This window comes from Aedes albopictus, chromosome 2 (genome assembly GCF_035046485.1).
Source record: "Aedes albopictus strain Foshan chromosome 2, AalbF5, whole genome shotgun sequence".
NCBI classification, from domain to species: domain Eukaryota; kingdom Metazoa; phylum Arthropoda; class Insecta; order Diptera; family Culicidae; genus Aedes; species Aedes albopictus.
Window position 1 is genome coordinate 216,354,161 of NC_085137.1, and position 9,171 is coordinate 216,363,331.

The following is a 9,171-nucleotide window of genomic DNA, read 5'->3' on the forward strand; positions in this document are numbered from 1 at the left end:
TCCTCAACATTGGCGAAATAACTATAACACAGCTATAACACACTTCATAACACAGCTGTTTTAAACACAAAATACAAAACCATTTTTCCTTGCGCTTCAGTGAAAGGGTTCATTAAGCGTCGTTATACGGCGAAAATCAAGTTATCGTCGTCTATCATGGCATTAATACTACCTACGCGAATCCGGTCGTGTTCGGTTCCGCCTACCGGCGTGTACTTTGTTTTTGACGCATTCGCCACCAGTCCGACCTTTGCTGCTTCGCGTTTCAGGCTGGTGTACAGCTCTGCCACCGTTCCAAATGTTCTGGCGATAATGTCCATGTCGTCCGCAAAGCACACAAATTGACCGGATTTTGTGAAAATCGTTCCCCGGCTGTTGCATAACACCTTCCAGAGCGATGTTGAAGAGTAGGTATGAGAGTCCGTCACCTTGTCGCAGTCCCCGGCGAGATTCGAATGAGCTAGATAAATCACCCGAAACCCTTAGAGGTTCCCAAACTTTTTGCTGCCTTTTGGATTTTTCAAAAATGTTGCGGCGCACCAACACATGTTTACAAAGAATTTTTATCATTTTAATTCTTTCAGTTCAAAATTTCAGTTTCAGTTTCAAAGTTTTCTTAGAATCTGAAATAAGGGCTCTTAATTTTTTTTAATCACTAAGGTTCAGAGAATTTAACAAAAAACATTGTGAGGATTGCAATGCAAAACATAAACATTTTTAAAATGAAGAAGTTTTCCATATTTTAGGAAAAAATAAATATAAAAATAGATTATTTATAACCTGTCTGGACGACTGATAATGACGGCGATGAGTCATTTTTTTTTCCTTTTAGAATCGTGCACATTATCAACACACAAATTGCCACAGAATTGTTTTACGATAGTGATGTCAGTAAAAATATCGTCCCGAAACGTTTGAAACAGCATGAAGGCCGAGATATTGACAGTAATTATTCTGGAAAGAATTTCTAAAAGGTTCACAAAATATTTAATTTGAATAACATGCTAATGATACATTCGAAACCAAGCTGAATGATAAATTGTTGTTTAACAATTTCAGAATCTTAATGAACATTTTCAGAATTCCGGGAATTTAAAAATTTGGTAAAAATCTAAAATTTTCATTAGGATATCAGACATTTTGTAAAACATTCCAAGACTAGGGTAGTGGAGGTATTTTGGACCGGGCAGGTATTTTGGCCCACCTAGAAAGTTTTATGATATTTATCACATAATCTCTACTAAATCTTGGTAAATTTTTATTGGAACACAAAAAGTATTCAACTATGTGATGACCTTTATTTTGGATGTCAATTAAATATGCTGTTCAGTATCAAAAATAGAGAAAATGTTTTCACTTCCAATGAAACGCACGGAAAAGCACCAAAAACAAAGAAGATGACAAATTTGTAGTCGGCTTCGAAGAGGTATTAAATTTCACAAATAAATATTTATTTCATGTAAATGTAGTTAGGGCCTTGTAAGAACTCAAAACAAACTGTTCTTAACCTCGGTGGAGCGATAATATTTACTAAAATGGTGATTTGAGGTATGGCCAAAATATGTTCAACATAATCAGATGTAGACATATTTTGGACCACCTGTCAGATCCATCTCTCCAGTTCCCTCTAAAGGGAGAAAATATTCATGCCAACTTGGGACCTCCCATGATCTGGGCTGTTATACGTTTATTTTACAATGAGATTGTTGTGGGTTCGATTTGTTCTAACAACTTTTCGCCAAGTTAAAAATTTCGATTCGATTTGTGTCCTGACAGCTTTTCGACAAGATGAAATTTTCAGGTGTTTAGTTATCCAGTTGTCCTTCTCGGCAATCAGTAGATGACTGAAACAATGTGTTATCTAATGTATGTTTGACAATTTACGTATCATTCAAATTACTTTATTTTTGATGAGTGGGAACATTACAATATGTGTAGAACGCCTTTATATTTAGCAAAATCACTAGACTTTCTCACTTCCATGAAGCGTTACGAAATTTATGCATGGTGACTGACGTCATGTAAAAAAATACACGTTTTGCGTAACATTTTTTATGTAACATCATACAACAATGCGTAAAAACTGGCAATTGCAGCAAAATTTTATCTTTGTTTACCGTTACGTAATTTTTAAGCGTTCCCTGCCTCAAAAAATGAATAGAAAAGATGTAAACTTCACGTAGTTTTAACTATGTTGAAATTTTTGCTGAGGTAACTTTCATTTCATCAATCAATTGAAGTTTAATTTGGTGGGCCAAAATATGTGCACTTGGTGGTCCAAAATAAAATCAGGTGGTCCAAAATAGAAGCCCGAGATCCTTCAGGAGTTTTGATATTTCTTGTATTTACTACAACAATTTTGAGTTCTGTTTTGCCTTTTCCGACAGAAAACATGTTGATCTACGTAATGCCTACTAAAGTTATCCATATTTTGAAGTGAGAACTTTCTTTTTTCGCTGAATTGTTCATCTACTTCCTAAAGGGGTCCAAAATACCTCCCTTACCCTACGGAATATTTATTTTTTAAAGTTGAGATATGACTAGCCAAACGTCAAGCACAAATCTGAAGGCCCGAATGTTGGGGTTCATTCAAATATTACGTAACGCAAAATTTGACACTTTTCGACCCCCTCCCTCTCCCACGTAACGACATTTGTATGGGAAATTTTGAAATTTTGTATGAAGCGTAACACAACGCTAGACCCCCTCCCTCCCCCCACAGCGTTACGTAATATTTGAACGAACCCTTGGTTTGCGCTGCAAAGTTAATCGATAAGCCATCCCCACCAGGAAACCAATAATTTTTTCAGCGCAAATTAAAATTTTGGTTTTCAAATTTGTGCCCTTGAAAATTCAAGGTTTCGTCAAATATTCACCTTAACTGAAATTTTGGAAGAAAAAAACCACATTTGCATGCCTTTTTTAAGTCTTTCTCTAAAAGCCAAGAGTTTGGAATAGAATAAATAAAGGTTGTGAGGCGACACTAGTTTCACTAAACAAATCGAAAACATCAAAAGAAAAGATGTAGGGTATCGCGCTACTTGGGCGGTGGCTTCTATATTCGTCTGTTTGCCACTATAACTCAGTCAATTTTGAACCAATTGACTTGAAATGTTGTACACGGGTAGATACTACACCTATCTCACCACATTCCAAAAGTTGTGTCAATTGGTTCAAATTTGACTGAGTTATAGTGGAAAACAGACGAATATAGAAGCCACTGCCCAAGTGGCGCGATTCCCTATCATGTTTAGAAAAATTAGAGTTTGTTCTTTTGGTTTTAATTCAAGAGCCTGCGGCGCACCTGAGAAATGTTCACAGCGCACCAGGGCGCCGCGGCGCACAGTTTGGGAAGTACTGCTATACGCAGTTTTGCACACCGTCCATCGTTGCTTTAATCAGTCTAGTCAGCTTCCCAGAAAAGCCGTTTTCGTCCATGATTCTCCATAGCTCTGCGTATGCCGCCTTGAAACAGGGTGCGACCATTCATTTGCATTCCACGCGTTGAATGTAAATTTCATTCAAGCTGTGGAAAGTTGCCTTCACAGCTCGCTCACGACTTTGGTATGCGTGTGCGACCACAATGTTATTCGGCAAACTTTCAAATAAAACTACATGGTTAAATTCATCCATACATTGTTTTTCGATAGCATGCTAAACTGAGATAATAGCAAATGAATGTAAATCTTTGCAAATGAATGGTCGCACCCTTGCCTTGAAGTCGATGAACAGGTGATGCGTTGGGACCTGGTATTCACGGCATTTCTGGAGGATTTGCAGTACGGTGAAGATCTGATCCGTTGTCGACCGGCCGTCGATGGAGCCGGCTTGATAACTTCCCACGAACTGATTCGTTTTAGGTGACAGACGACAGAAGATGATCTGGGATAACACTTTGTAGGCAACATTCACAATAGTGATCGCTCTGAAGTTGTCACATTCCAAATGGTCGCCTTTATTGCACTCCGAAAATCATACGAATCAACTATGATTTTTTGCCACAAGAATTTCTTGCGAAAATCATAGTTACGAACTATGATTTTGGATTCAAAGCGCCAACTATTATTGTCATACTGTTACCACAGACAAACAGACGTAACACTTGCGAAATTTCCATCGACCACACTTTTAACGATCATTTTAAATTTTCATAGTTGTGGCTTTCACAACCAGAGGCGCGCGCATCGTTTTTCTATGCGTTTGACGTTTCACACTAGCGCCTTCTGTTGACGATGTGGCACAACACAGTGATTCGTGCAACTTTTCCACCAGGTGATGGTAGTGTGAGCTGGGCGATGGATTTCCAAGAAAATCGTTCAAGGGGTTACGTCTGTTTGTCTGTGCTGTTACTGTATAAATTTCATTACACTCACGTATCAAAATCATACCGATAACGTATAAAAACTGAAAGTATGTCTTATGACTATCATACATATTTTTGCACAAATTAAAAAAAAATGCAACCTGGAATCTGCAACCACATCTTATGATTTTCATAGGATGCTTCTTATGAGATTTTTCATACGACAAGTCTTATGGATTTCGCTTTTCAATGTATGAAAAGCATACGAGAACTATGAAATGACGAAAAAAATAAAAATAACTGATTCATGAGATGTGAACTATGAAAAACATACGATCAGTATCGTCAGTGTGTGAATGGGACAGATTACCCACAGACAAACAGACGTGTCACTTGGAAGAAAATGCGATAAAAATCATCGTCACGAAAACATAATCGCCCAATGCTAATTATGCTGTGGTCACAGACAAACAGACGTCTCACTCTACTCACTTCCCATCATTTCACTTTTTAACGGATTATTCAAATATTCCGCTCATGGCGCTCGCATCGTTTTTGCTCCTGTTTGACGTTTGCTCACTACCGCCATCTACTCAGTAGATTTGCGTACCACAGCATAATTAGCATTGGGCGATTATGTTTTCGTGACGATGATTTTTATCGCATTTTCTTCCAAGTGACACGTCTGTTTGTCTGTGCTGTGGTACGCAAATCTACTGAGTAGATGGCGGTAGTGAGCAAACGTCAAACAGGAGCAAAAACGATGCGAGCGCCATGAGCGAGCGATTTGCGAACTACGGAATATTTGAATAATCCGTTAAAAAGTGAAATGATGGGAAGTGAGTAGAGTGAGACGTCTGTTTGTCTGTGGATTACCCCTTCCTTCCACACCTCCGGTAGCTGTTCGGTTTCCCAGATCCTGACTATCCGCCGGTGCAGATAGGTGGCCAACCTTTCTGAGCCCATCTTGATGAATTCAGCTGCGATACAATCCTTACCAGCTGCTATGCAGGTTTAGAGCTGATGAATGGCATACTTAATTTCCCCATTTCCCTCAGCGTGGGAGTTGGTTCACTGGTCTCGTGCCTACGTTCTTCACGCCATTTAGGCACAGAGAACAGACGTTCAAGCTCCTGCAGTGCGGTTGTGTAAAGCATTGCAACGGTTGTTTTGAAATACCTGGGAATGTTGCCATTACGCGGCGCTGTCACATTTCGAAAAGAGATACAAATTTGCCGTTGTTTTACCTTTTGGCGCTAGTGTTGCTGAGTGGGCACCCCAACATAGTTCCACCGAGATGTTGTGTTGGATTTACTTGGTAAACAATAATTGTATTGTTGTTATACTCACTTATTGAAAGCGATGAAACAAATTATCAATGGGTTGCCCAAATTTTGTTGTTGAATTAGTGAAACAACACGCAAAAACGGCTACGCTCAAAAATGTGTTCGGCCTGCACATTTTTAGTAAACATCCATGCCGCACATGACTGTGTTGGAAACACACATTTTTTTTAAATTGCTCGTACGCTAACATGAACATGTCAAGGGGTTGGTCATTCGGCACATTGTGCCCGGCACACTTGCCGGCACATCTCTGCACACATGCCGGCACAATCCGGCACACATGGGCACAACATAGAAATCCAACTTTGCGGTATGGAATCAAACTGTCATTATACTTACGATTGCAAAAAATCCCTTCATACAGATTCTAGACAAGTGTTCTGGGTGGAATTTTGTCGGTAAACACCGACTAGACCAATAACATTCGCCAAAAATAGACAGGATTATAATTAGCGCAAAAACATTCTAAGAAAATATTCCACTGGGCACATTCGGCACACCTCCGGCACGTTCGGCACACTTCGGCACACACTGAAAAATAACCGGCACAGTTTAGGCACATATTGGCACACGCTCAAAAATCACGGCACAAATGAAGTGTGCTGAATGTCCAACCCCTTGGAACATGTATTTTGCAATAATTTCGACATGGCAACCTCACTGGGTTTATAAACTACCTTCAAATACCGAAAAATATTGATATTTTGCAAAAATGTGAGCGTACAGTCAATTTTAAAAAATGTGTGTTTCCAACACAGTCCCTGTGCGGCATGGGTGTTACCCAAAAATGAGAGCTTTTATGTTAGAGAGAATCATAAACATCTTGTTCACAGACAAACAGACGTAACACCATGAACGATTTTCATGGAAATCCATCGCCCAGTTCACACTACCATCACCTGGTGGAAAAGTTGCACGAATCACTGTGTTGTGCAATATCGTCAACAGGAGGTGCTAGTGTGAAACGTCAAACGCATAGAAAAACGATGTGCGCGCCTCTGGTTGTGAAAGCCACAACTATGAAAACTTAAAATGATCGTTAAAAGCGTGGTCGATGGAAATTTCGCAAGTGTTACGTCTGTTTGTCTGTGTCTTGTTATTTGACCAAATACAGCACAGTCTTTGAGTAGGAAAATTTAAAGGTGCGCTAGTGAAATATTTCTTTAGTAAAGCGCCATCATGATGTCGAAACGAGTTTTTAGGTGGGAAAGTCACCGTCGATGCCGCTACTGAGCTTGGTTTTTTCTTTACACAAGATTATCAAGCAATTTTGTTCGAGCATGTTCATCTGTTCTCTGTGATTTAGGTCCTGATTGAAGTCCTGCTTCCACCTTTCGATCACCTCACGTCCGTCCGTCAAGAGGCTTCCGTCCTTATCCTTGCATAGGGGTTTTGACCCTATTTCCGGCACACTGTAAACAAAATTGTGCATTACCTAAATCACCGACGAACCGACGTGACAGTGGTGATTCAAAAGTGTCCCCTCCAAATTTAACGGTCGACCACCGAAGCGAGCGATCGCTTCTGTCAAATCAGCGCAGACGCGAACCGTTTCCTATATGAACACACGGGGGTTCGGTGTCGAGCTATCAAATCATCGCGAGCCGTTATAGAGGTGGCGATCAAGGGGTTGGACATTCAGCACACTTCATTTGTGCCGTGATTTTTGAGCGTGTGCCAATATGTGCCTAAACTGTGCCGGTTATTTTTCAGTGTGTGCCGAAGTGTGCCGAACGTGCCGGAGGTGTGCCGAATGTGCCCAGTGGAATATTTTCTTAGAATGTTTTTGCGCTAATTATAATCCTGTCTATTTTTGGCGAATGTTATTGGTCTAGTCGGTGTTTACCGACAAAATTCCACCCAGAACACTTGTCTAGAATCTGTATGAAGGGATTTTTTGCAATCGTAAGTATAATGACAGTTTGATTCCATACCGCAAAGTTGGATTTCTATGTTGTGCCCATGTGTGCCGGATTGTGCCGGCATGTGTGCAGAGATGTGCCGGCAAGTGTGCCGGGCACAATGTGCCGAATGACCAACCCCTTGGGTGGCGATAGTGTTCGGCTATTTTTCATCATGGCGTCGCGGACAACAAATTTGAATTTATTTGTTCTAGTTGTCACGTCGGTTCGTCGGTGCCTAAATCACGCAGAAAAAAGCATGGTAAAATCAAAAATATTTCAGGTAAACTCAAATAAATTGTCAATTTGTTCTGGCAACAAAAATAAAACTGTTTGGAGCAAATCGAACGTCACATTTGAAGCAAATTCAATCCATTTTTGAAACAAACATGTACCTTCTGACTGGTTATGTTAGAAACAAATGTAATTTTTTTTGTTTTTTTTTTGTGGCAGGTCGGCCCTACGGAAATATTTGTTTTCCAATTAAATTTACAAAATTATTTCCTTCTCTAGGAAAATCCACCTCGCGCGTGGCACTTTCAATGCCAACATCATGTAGATAACATACGCTCCCGAAATCAATGGGATTTCGTGGAAACTTTTGGTGAAACTTGCCTTTTTTGCAAAAGGAAATCTTTTTTGGTGATGCAGCTGAAACTTGAGAGTTTTGTTAATGTTCTCGACGGCGAAGCGGGAGGCTCTTCAAAGGGTATTCTAGAAATCAATGAGTAATTGAGTTTGTTTTAAAAATTAATATTTTAGTTTTAAATATTTTATCAGTTTACCGAATAAACATGAATATTTTTGTTTCAAACGAACGAAATTTGTCTCCGTGATTCACAACGAAAGGACCGTTTTCGTCCACTACTTCCATCTGAATCAGATACCTTATTGCATGAACTTGTTGTTAACAGTGATTGTTGTGAAGTTTTTCTGCCGGAAAGTTGATTTTGAACGAATTTACTGCACCTAGTCCAGCATCAATTCCCGGCACCAGTCCCGAACTTTCAGCAAAATCAAGTGGGAAATCACTTCGGCACCCATCTTTGTGCTGACGGAGTGCACTCGCCTGCGTGTGATAATTGTTTTGAGCACTTGTGCGGCTTTAGAGTGAACGTGCAGCTAAATGCGGCAAGTGATATTTTGATTTATTTTGCTACGAGGTGCCGGGAATTGGTGCTGGTGCCCAAGTAGTTCGAAACCCTATATGTATTGGTACGCGGCACGAAGTCGTTGCGGGATGCGATAAGCTTCCGGTATAACTTCCGTGTTTCTTGAAAACGGCACAATTCCATTTATTTCTTGGAGATTCGGCCGCAAGGAAGAGACTTTTTCCGGGAGAAAATGAAATGAACACGTGTGGTCCAGTTAATGGTTGAACTACTAATGAAAATTCTTTATTACAGCTCTATGCATAGAGCACATGTGCTACAGCTATGGTAAATACATAGCAACGGCATGATGTTGCCTAATTCAAATTTGCACCGATTGCTTCGATGCTTCAACATTATTCGCACTCCACTTCTGCCAGGTGTTTTTTTTTAAAGCGGGTCTGCGGTTTCCGATTCTGTTTTTAACGTTTGTCGAGTTCCTTGCTGCTGCCCGCGCTGCGTTCTTCTCC